We start from the raw sequence: 12,207 nt of genomic DNA on the forward strand, positions 1-12,207 counted from the left end.
TGCACTAGCTACATCCACAGACCAGAAAGTCATAGGCGAATGCAAGTTTTCATAAACATTTGTTCAAAGGTTTATTTTATTCTAAAAACTATGCCCGTCAGTCTTCACAGGTTGAACAGAACTTCATGGAGTTCCTTTCCTGCCGCGTTCGTAGTTCCCTTCCCGGAACAGGGAGTGACTGCCACAATTTGATACCCTCTGCAGAGGTGTGTTACTTTTCCCATAAGAGAAATTATCCTTGTTGCCAACCAGGTGTGCACTTTCCCGTCCACACTTCCTTGGTGTGAGGCCAGGTGTAAGATCCAAGCCAATCACTGCCTTCTCCGCGACCCCGCAGACCCACCCTTTTGTAAGTTTGTCCTCCCCTTTATCTATGGGTAGACCGACCCAGGCACTTGTTCTCCCCTATACCATTAAGGTAGACCGTTCCGAACAACTCATGTGCCCTGTCCTATACACCATAGATAGACCAATCCGGACAACCCTTACAATCCTTCATAGACCAATAATAAGTCTGCCCTCCCCTGTATCTAATGGTAGACCGTGACGGACCACATGTCCCCACCTTTACCAAAGATAGACCGATCCATGCAACCCTTATTACTAGTCCGTTGGCATGCGAGAGGGAAAAGATAGAGCTGACTTCCCCAGAGCCATTATAGATCTTATGGTTAACGCGATATGTACGGAGCTAGAATCACTGGACGGCATTGGTACTTAATCCTAGATGAATAGTACCCGTGCAATGGAACCTCCACCAATCAACACATACCATGGTTCCATTGCCCACCACATAGTCATATTCATAATTGTAAAATAATATTTGCTTTTCCATGCAAGAGTGATAAGTATAGTACTTTGGATATAATTTGATAAAAATAATCAAATGACATGAGCAAGCGATGAACTTGCCTTTCTTGACTGCAAGATTATGCAGACAAAAGCTTCGATACGTGAGAACTCCAAATTCTGAAATACCATCATTGTCCGGTAAGGACAATGTTTAAAGAACTGGCAAAGATGCTATAATGTATAGTATGAGCTGCAATCGTCCCGAGCGTAACCTAACCTCGATGATTTAGGATGGATGAGTTGTAAAGATTTCTTTAGGATGTGTTGCACTTTTAGGATGATCCTCAAATAAGGTTCTTATTAGGGTTGGTGATATGAATAGCATAAGCAAGTAATATGATGGAACATAACAAGCATATGTACAAAGGATAGTAGTGGAATAGTATGTAAAGAACAGTTGTCAATTTTATGTTCTACTGGACATGGTTGATTATTACTTATACTACACTTCAAAAGAATAACTTGTGAAGAACATGTTAATAAGAATAAGAATTACTTTAAATAGGAGCTATTACTTCAAGGGTTTACTATTAGAGACTAGTTGGTTCTTAGTTAGAATGGGTCTATATGCAGCAAGTATCGGTAGGTTTATTACTATGGTTTCTCATAAGCATCATATCAAAGAATGATGGCCAAGGTGGTGCCATGAGTTAGGTTTACTATATATTCCTATCTGATTCACTAAGTAATCACTAAGGTTTCTAAGCTAGGTGGCTTAAGATCCCTTAAGTAGGGTTTAGTTGGATAGGAGCATGTGATATGAATGGCTACACAAGATTGATGCTAGGGTTCATCATTAGGATTCTACTAGGGTTTGATGGTTGAGGTTCAATTCCATGGTGTGATACTAAGTATGAGGATCAATGGTGCTAATATGTGGATAATCAATTAGGGTTTGCTCCTAAGTGGTACTAGTTGGTTATCTAAGGTTTATGCCAAACTAAAGACATAAAAGGATAATTTTATGTGAATTGTACCTAGTTTTATTTTAGTGGATCATGAGTATGCACTTATTGGTGGTTGGTTAAGGTTCTACATGTAAAGGTGAAGTTGATATTATCACATGGGCTAAACCCCTAGGGTTTTAGGATTGCAATTAACTTAGGATGAGCACATAAAATAGTGGGATCAAAGTCTTACTTATATTAAAACTAGGGTTTATAAATTATGGTACAACTCTGAAAATGATAATTGGCAATAAATTTAATGTGATTAAGTACTTTGAATTGAAATTAATAAGGGTTTAACATTTTATTCATTTTCAAGAGATTTAATAATTAGGGTAACACTTATTTAGGTTTAATTCAGAAATCAGGGTATAACAACTGTTATAAGGTTTTAAAAATAATAACTTGCTAAAAATGTTTGAGTTCATAATACTTGAGTTACCAAATTAATATTGGCTTTTAATATTTTCTTGATTTATTAATATTTAAGAAAATATAAAATAGCAATTTTCAAATTAAGGTTTATGAAGTACCACTAATATTTAAGTTAATGAAAAGATGATTAAGAAAATTAATCTTAAAATTTTATTTACTTACTGAATTGCTATTATTTAATTTTTATACTTAGATAATTTATTGAATGAAAATGGTGTTTAAAACAAATAAAACACATAAGTAATAAAGGTAAAAATAAGTGGATTTTTATTTTGACACACATTTTTATTTTATATTTTATTTGAATATATTTTATTTTTGTGAGCATTTTGATATATCATTTATATTTTTCTGAGCTAAAATGAATTTTATATAATTTTGCAAAGTTTCAGCACTTTACTGGTTTTTAAATTAAAATTGAAATACTAAACGTACCGAGACAGATCTAGCCCTAGACACTGACTGGTGGGTCATGTGTACACGTCGACTGCCACGCAAGCAGGGACCGGTCAAAGTTGACCGTGGCGTTTGACCTCACCGACATTTAAACGCCAGCGGCCAGAGCACGGTGGCGCCGCTGATTTAGGGCTCCCCTGGATGCGCGACTAGGTGCATCTGAACGAGCACAACAAGGCGAAGCGAATGGTGGTGGTGGTTTCCGCGGGGACTCATCGGAGCATCGCCGGCAAAGGGGTGCTGCGGTGGTGTTCTCCGACGAGATGGCTAAACGGAGCTACAGAGGTCGATAGGATGCGCATCCGGGCTCTAAATGACCGCAAGCTCACCTTGAGTCTTGCAGAATGCTCGATGACGACGGACGGTGACGGAGACGACGGCGATAGATTGTTTTCCGGCGAACCCGACGGAAAGGGAATGCTGAAATTCTCCCTCCTCCTCGCTCCCCTTGATGCCCTGCTCCTCCAGGGTGCTCTGAGTGCTCGAGCAGTTCACCTCGACCACTCAATCGACGTCGGGTTGGTCTCTATCGTCGAGTTCTTGATCGACTCCGGCGAGGTACTATGGATGATAGTGGGAGATTGAGAGGGATAAAGAGGGAATGGAAGGGCGGCGAGGCGCTAGGGTTTCAATGCGGAGCTCCTGGCATATTTATAGGGCTCGAGGGGGTCAGAATCGCCGTGTCGCCGGCGACAGAGGTGGAGATGCGACGGTGACGGTGAGCTAGGTGAGGGCGTGAATCTTGATGCGAATGGATAAACTCGGACGTGAGGAAGATAGTGTGGAGCTCTAGAACCTTCTGCGGCATCCGGGGCAAGCTTATCCACGACGAAGACGTGGCCAGAGCTCCTCTCTGCGCTGTCGACGCCATGGAGAGGAAGACGACGCTCTCCTTTTGTTTCATGCCAGCGACGAAACGATACGAGGCCGTGGGCTGGGCTGGGCCGTGGAGGTGGTGCTGGTCTTGGGCTCTTGCTGGGCTTCAGCCGGTCAGGTAAGCCTGGTAAGCCCCTTTCTTTCTCTCTTTTTCTTCTTTTCTATTTATGTTTTCAATTTGTTATTTGAACCTGATTTAAATTCTGTTTTGTTTTGCAGGTTATAAATATTTGAATTTCCATATCACTTGATAATAGTGCTTACTGCATTGTTTTTTTTTTAACATTTAATCTTTGATTAAATTTGTGTTTTTAGTGAGGTGCATTTTAAAATAGATATGGCTTAAGGGTTTGTCTCAATTCTTTTTTATTTTATTTAGAAACCAAACCTGTTTTGAATGATTTGAAATTTATAACCAGTGCATGGTAAACATGTTATCAGGTCTTGTTATTAGTTAACAATATTTATTGTTCCCATATATTTTAATTATAGCTAAAGTTTAGAATAAATGATAATGATGATGGATTGGATCATGATTTTATGTGAAGAATTATTCCTAAGGTTTGAGCATATGGATAAACTCTATATTTAATAATGTTGTTTAGCAACTTCAAGCTTGAATTACTTAAGATAAATCCTAAGCTCCTCATTGGTTAATTCACTTGCTAAGGTGATGGTCCAAATTATAACATATTTTCCTATTTGATTAACTAAGCAATTTACTTGGAATACCAAATAGAATTGGATATTAGTTTCACTCTACTCACTTAAATAGCATACAAGTTTAAGTATAACTAGTTTTGGTTTATACTTGTGATCTATGATACACAAGTTAGGGCATATTATTTTATGTGGAGTGAATCCCACATGAAATGATTTAGGGTTTTGCATAAGCTTTATTAAATGGAAATACAAATAGGCATGAGGTATGGCAGGGTTCTATTTATGATCCAAAGTGATCCTTGGATTGGAATTCAGATGTGGTCTAGGGTTTTAGTGGTGATCACCCATGTGATACACAACTAGGATTAGGATATGGGCATAAGCTTTGGTTATGTTTCACTAATAGAACATGGCTCTCACCTACAAGATTAAAGGTTGGTTTGAACAAGTAAGATTTAATATTACTCTAGTATTCTCTAGGATAGACATGGCTATGGTTAGCATCTATACCCTCTCTCACTTCTCAATGTCTTTTAATAACCTAAAGTCCTACTCAAGAGATGATGATGTGATCCTCTAAATATATGGTTTGCCTAAGAATTCTACCTTGGTATCCTATGTAGCTTGTTCTTCTGGAATTCTGATAAACCTGCATCTTGTGGTATGCATCCACCTCCTAGCTTCTTCATCTTGATCCTAACTAATGCATAGAGTGGCTCTATGTGTTTGTTTCCTTGTATCATGCTACAAGGTGATCAAATGGATGAAGGGTGTGGCTCCTTTTATAGGCTTGGGCAAGCTCTAGTATCATGACACATAGGTGGGTGACTCTTGTTTTGGTTTGATGAGTAAGGTGCTTGGTTGTCATGCCCTCATCCATAGCAATCCTTTGAGCATGAGGTGGCATAGCTTGGAGTGCAAGTCATGTAGATATTTTCATCCCATGTGGCATGATTGTAACATCCCAGAAATTCAAAACAAAATAAATATATTTCCCTAGTTCCAAATTTTGGAACCAACAAAAACTTTTATTAAATTAAGTTTGATACATAGTGGTCTTGCTTAATTTTTGTGCTATTGCCATGATTTCTTGTTATTAGTATTTGAAATAATCTTAAACCCTAAACCCCCCCCTCCTTTCACCATCCAAGTTAAAATAAAATAAAAGGAAGTTAAATAAGAAAAAGGCATATGTGCCTATGGCTATTTTTATAAATCTTTACCCTAAACTCCTTTACTTTGTTTAGTGGTTTGGAAAACCATTATACACCACATCTAGTACTTATCAAACCTAATTCAAGTTGTTCCCAAAGAAAAATAAAAAGAAACTAAAAATGCCATAGAGGCATATGAGAGTAAAATAGCAAATATGTTAATTTGAGAAGATTGACCCTAGGACTTGTGTGAATGGTTGGATCACCTCCATATACCACTTCAACACTCAACAACACCATTTGGGTCACGCAAAGTCAAATCAAAAATCAAATGCACCATATGCATAGAGGCATATGTGACACCTAACCATTTCACCAAACCTTGACCTATGCCTTCAAAACTTGACCAAATAATGTGAAACCACCCCTAAACTAAATCTAATACTAAATTGACCCTAAACCATGCCCAAGTAGATCAAGGGGAACCACTTACAAAAATAATAAAACTTGACACATCATCTTTATGTGTTATGGCCATTTTTGCAAATCTTTGAACAAGACCTTTTTAAATGGATTCAATGGTTGGGAAATGTTTCTAAACTAATAAGAATCACTTTAGAGTCAACAAAAGTCAAATTAAATGGAGAGAAATTAAATAGGGAGAAAATCCCAATTTCACTCACATACACAATATGCCAAATTGCAACTCTTCAACCTAGGCCAAAATTGCTTGCTCTCTTGCTTGTAGAATACTTAAATATGATAAACAAACACAATTGCATCAAAGAAACAAGAATCAAATCAAAGGAAATCTCAAATTCAATTCACATATGATAATGGTCATATGCCCCCTTTTTATTTTCTTCATCACTTTGCATCCATTTATCTTCTGATTCCTCAACCAAACTTAGTCAACCAATGCCATGTCATCCAAGACCATGTCAAGGTCTACCACTTTCATGTTGACCATCAGGGTTAAAGTTGACTAGGTTGACCAGTAGAGATTTGACAAGTGGAGACTTTGAAACTATGTGAAGATAACCCCAAATTTGAAATCTCACAAACCTTTGCCAAAATGACCACCACCACCACCACTTTTTCTCTTTAAGTATATAATTGAGCTTCACCAAAAAGAAAACCAAAATTCAAACAAAAGTTTCATGCGGCCATTTCATCAAACACCTTGCAGGCAGATTTTGGCATTTGCAACCCATGCTATTACACACTGGATTTTTGACTAAACCTTGCATGATCAGAGGTGATCATCACTCCCCTACCTCCCCTGCATCTCTACATGTACTGGGTTGGTCGATTAAAGCCAAGAAATGATCACCATTGTACCATGCCGGCTATGAGAAACTCACCATGCCACTCATGGTTATTCTTCCCCTCTGGCCCCTTGTACCATGTCAACTAGGTAGTCCACTCCTCCATGAACCTACTGGTACCATCCCTGGCTAAAGCCACGCACGGCATTGGCCACACGAGCCGTGCCCAGACGCGCCAGAAACGTGCCAGGCACGCGGTGAGCGCGCCCAGACGACGCCCTGGACGCGCCAGAGCACGCCCTCGCCTGGACTCGCTCGACCTCCTCTCCCTCTCTCCCTTGGCGCGCATGCTCACCACCCCTACATCTACCCGCTAGACATGCTCACTAGCCAGCGGAGGACCAGTCGCCGTCGCCATTATCAAATTTCTGCCGCGCCTGTACTGCCAGCACTTGATCGTCGCCAGTACTCCCTCGTCCTCCCCTTGCTGCGCCATCATGCGCGCTAGCTCTGCCTAGTCACCGCCTACCTCGCGCGCCCCCTAGCCTTTGATCGCTGGAGACGCTGCACCATGCTTGCCCCTTCACAGCACCCGCCGGCCTCCTCACCCTCCTATAAATAGCGCTCCTCCGCCCCTTCTTCCTTCACACCATCTGCTCCCCTACCTCTCCTCGACCTCCTCCACCTCTTCTCCCCGCGGATTACTCCACAGAGAGCTCCAATTTCTCGCCGGAGACCCGCAAGCCGCCGCAGATCAATCCACTGATATAGGCCAACTCAAGCTCCGCCACCGGTACCATTCGATTCCTCGTCGTCGACAACGTCATCTAGCCCCTGCGGCGCCCCTCGCCGGAGCTCCGTCAAGCCGCCGACCCCCTACCTCGCCGTCGCAGCACGTCCCCCTCCCCCGTCGACGACGACGACGGTCGACCGTGCGATCCTCTCCTAATCCAACGGTCGACGTCGCAAGCTACCGCTTCGGTGAGTTTAAGTCGCTGACATATGGGACACCATGTCAGGCGGCCCGCGGCGTGATCAGCGCTAGTTGGGCCAGCCCAGTCCATCTCCTCTCGTTTCGGCCCATTTGCTTTCCCGCCTAGCCCACAAATTTAAATCTAGATTTAATAATTATTCCAAAAACCCTGCAGATGCTTTAGTAATTTTTGAATAGTTTGAAATCTAGCAAACCAAATCTAGTCAATTTTATATATTCGGAAAGCTCATGAAATTATCTAAACAATGCCACTGGCCTCATGTCCAAATTCGAAATTAAATTTAAATGATAAAAATAACAAGGCAGGGCCTTTTCTAACTTCAAATAAATATTAAAAATTATCTATAAATGATTTTAAGTTGATTCCAACTCTAATAAATCACATTTGACATAATCTAATTGTTTATGCAAAAATATAGCATAGTTGTTTTGCATGATCATGGACTAGATTCAAATAATGACTATGGAGCCATTTCTAGTCCATTTAACACATACACATAAACTTATTTAAATAGTATGAGGGCTTCTCACTCATTTAAATTGTGATCCTAAGTAATTCAACTAGAGGTACTGAGCTTGGTCTAATGAGCCTCATGCTGGGTTACTTAGAGATCTTAAATCATTTAGATGATAGTTTTAAATTATATGAGGTATAGCTTCTCACTTAAATCATTACTCCAAGTGAGTCAATGTGAGTTGATGACACATGTATTAATGACCCATATGTTCCTATTTGAAAATATTAAATCATTCTCATAGTAGTATTTAAATTGTTCAAACCTACCTATTAAATCATATGAGAGGTGTTGATCTCATTTAAATCTTGTCTCAACTAAGTTAATATGAGGTAGAGACCATGGTCAATTGAAACTCACATTAAATTAGTTAATGATATTAAACAATTGCAAGATGTTATTAAGATGGTATGAGGTGCTCACCTCATTTAAATCATCTTTCTCAAGTAATATGAAGTAATGTGAGGACCTCTACTGCATAGGTTCATACTTGCTTAATTGTGAAATTTAAACCAATATAGAATTAACATTGCGAAGGTTAATTAAATCACATGAGATGATGGATCTCATTTAACTCACTTTTCTCAAATACTAAGTGTGAAGTGTTGACCTTGGTCAACATGGGATCATCCCTGGTTATTTAAGAATATTAAATCACCTCAATCGTAGTCTTTTAAATTAGTTACAACTATGTGTAAATTATATGAGAGGTATTCCTCTCATTTAAATCTTGTTCTCAAGTAATTCAACATGAGGTAGTGATCATAGTCTCTGTAACCTCTTATTGAATTATTTGGTGGCATTAAATCACTACCATGTTAGTATTAAATTGCATGAGGTATGGAACCTCATTTAAATCATTGTCTCAAATGATAAGTATGAAGAGGTTGACTTTGGTCAACCTAGGTCATATATTATTCATAAGAGAAATTAAATCTTAAGAAGATTCAATGAGAGGAAATTATTTTCTCACAAACTAAAGAGAAACCCTAACTCCATTTTCAATGAGAGGAAATTATTTTCCTATTACTAAATAAGGAAACCCTAGCATAATCCTGCGATAAATGTTAAGTAGTAATGCTAGATCATTTGTGTGAGCCACTAAGGCTAAATAAGAGTACTTAAGTATTGTTTGGTGATTGCATCCTCGTATTCGTTTATAGACGCTAGTACCGGAGACTATCAAGAGGAAGAGATTTTCTACCAAGAGGAAGAAGAAGAAAACTTTGATCACATCACCAATCAAGGCAAGCTATTACCAATGCAAGCTAATAATCTTGCTAACCACCATGATGCAAAGCTCTACAAGAGCAATGCACCATCACCCCTTTTAATTTATGTTTTACCTATCCCATGTTTTTACTTTGCAATTTCTTTTGCTTATTTATTTCTAAGTACTTTTGAGTTTATGTTTTCACTTGGTATAGAGTAGAACAAGATCAAAGGTCATCTTAGAACCCTTCAAAGTTAGATAGCACCCCTCATGAAATAGTTGCTAGTGCTAATCAATTAAAAATTGGACCACTCTAGATGGGAACATGTGACTTTGAAATGAAGTTGAAACCTTGGAATGATGGTTCATTCCATTGAATGATTTTGAAGGTGAATATGACCAAGAGAAGATGGTGATTTTTGATATAAAACTGATATGGGTTCGGATGCGATACCATTCCAATTTTGAAAGTACCCCCACAATACCCAATATGGGTAAGGGCTTAACTAGAAATTTATGTGCTTTAGTATGGGTTCCCTCTAAACAAGCGTCATTGGGGTTAGGCTGAAGGCTGCCTCTACAACACAAGAAGTGATGTGATATGACGTGAATGAGGTGAATTGTCCGGCCCAAGCCCTGTGCAGTTCCCAGACTGACGATTTGTCTTCACTGGGAGGCCAAGCTCATGGGGAGAGGTGCCTATACTAGGGTATGTAAGTGAAAGGTTATGGTTGGTAGTCCGCATACGGAGTATGATAAATCAGGGCCAGTTAACCCTGACGGATTATTGCAAATATTGTGGCACAAGTGTACGACTTCTGCAGAGTGTAGAACTATTCGAATAGCCGTGTCCACGGTTACGGACGATTGGAAAGGCCATACTGTTCCATCATCAGACCATTTTAAAAAATGTGACATATGACTGGTGACTTGAAGTTGAAAGGTGAATGGTGACTTTGAATTGAATCACAACAGAGTTGTGGGAATGGCACTAATGTTCCCACTTGAGTTAGTCTAGGGATTCAAGCATCTTTACTAAATGTTTATGAACTTGGCTTTATGCAAATAAACATAGAGCTTAGTATCCCCTTACCACAATTGATAGTGCTTACACTAGTATTAGTTTGCGAGTACTTTAAAAGTACTCATGGCTTTGTCCCTGGCTATTCAAATGGCCAGACTATGAAGGTGAACAGCAGTACGAAGGAAATGGACAGCAGGACGTCTACGACAACTAGGACCGCTCCTGACGTCAAGCGTTGGCCTGTGGATTAGATAACCACTACTACTTCGCTTCCGCTCTTTGTGATGTTCGTTGATCAATCGATCAACTACTATTGTAATATTGGATCATGTGATCCCTCTTTGTAAGACGATTATGTGTTGTAATAAATGATGACTCTATGATATTCAACTATTATGTCTCGCAACAACAATATTCCTGGGATTGCGATGTACGGCATAATAGGCATTGATACGTTTCCGTCGTATCGATAATTTCTTATGTTCCATGCCACTTTATTGATGGTATCTACATGTTTTATACACATTATATGTCATTATTATGCGTTTTCCGGAACTAACCTATTGACGAGATGCCGAAAGGCCAGTTGCTGTTTTCTGCTGTTTTTGGTTTCAGAAATCCTAGTAACGAAATATTCTCGGAATCGGACGAAATCACCGCCCAAGTTCCTATTTTTCCCGGAAGCTTCCAGAGCACCGGAGGAGGATGAGAGGGGAGCCAGGGGGCCCCACACCACACCCCGGCGCGGGCCAGGGGGGGGCGCCCCCCTAGGGTGTGGGCACCCCGTGGCCCCTCCGACTCCCTCTCTTCGCCTATTTAGGCCTCTCTGACCTAAAAACCCCGACAGAGACCACGATACGGAGAAAAACCTTCCAGAGCCGCCGCCATCGCGAAATCAAGATTCGGGGGACAGAACTCTCTGTTCCGGCACCCTGCCGGACGGGGAATTGCCCCCGGAGTCGTCTCCACCGCCGTCTCCACCGCCATCTTCACCGCCATCGCTGCCTCCATGATGAGGAGGGAGTAATTCACCCCTGGGGCTGAGGGCTCTACCGTAGCTATGTGGTTAATCTCTCTCTCTGTACTCCAATACAATGATCTCATGAGCTGCCTTACATGATTGAGATCCATATGATGAGCTTTGTATCGCTACTAGTTGTGTGCTACTCATGTGATGTTATTAAAGTAGTTCTATTCCTCCTACTTGGTGTAAAGGTGATTAGTGTGTGCACCCTGTGGTTCTTGTCGTAGGCTATGATCACGATCTCTTGTAGATTGTGGAGTTAATTATCATTATGATAGTATTGATGTGATCTATTCCTCCTTCATAGTGTAATACGGACAGCGTGTGCACAATGTTAGTTCTTGGTTTATTTTGCAATGATCTATTATGCTCTAAGGTTACTTAAATATGAACATGGAATTGTGGAGCTTGTTAACTCCGGCATTGAGGGTTCGTGTAATCCTACGCAATGATGTTCATTATCAAACAAGAGTGTATGTAGCACATATGAGAAGAAGTATTTATTATGCGATCAATGTTGAGAGTGTCCACTAGTGAAAGTATGATCCCTAGGCCTTGTTTCCAATACTGAAAACACCGTTTACTTACTGTTCTGTTGCATGTTTACTCGCTGCCATATTTTATTCAGATTGCTATTACCACTCATATACATCCATATTACTTGTATTTCACTATCTCTTCGCCGAACTAGTGCACCTATACACCTGACAAGTGTATTTGGTGTGTTGGGGACACAAGAGACTTCTTGCTTTGTGATTACAGGGTTGCTTGAGAGGGATATCTTTG

This window comes from Lolium perenne, chromosome 5 (genome assembly GCF_019359855.2).
Source record: "Lolium perenne isolate Kyuss_39 chromosome 5, Kyuss_2.0, whole genome shotgun sequence".
Classification (NCBI taxonomy): domain Eukaryota; kingdom Viridiplantae; phylum Streptophyta; class Magnoliopsida; order Poales; family Poaceae; genus Lolium; species Lolium perenne.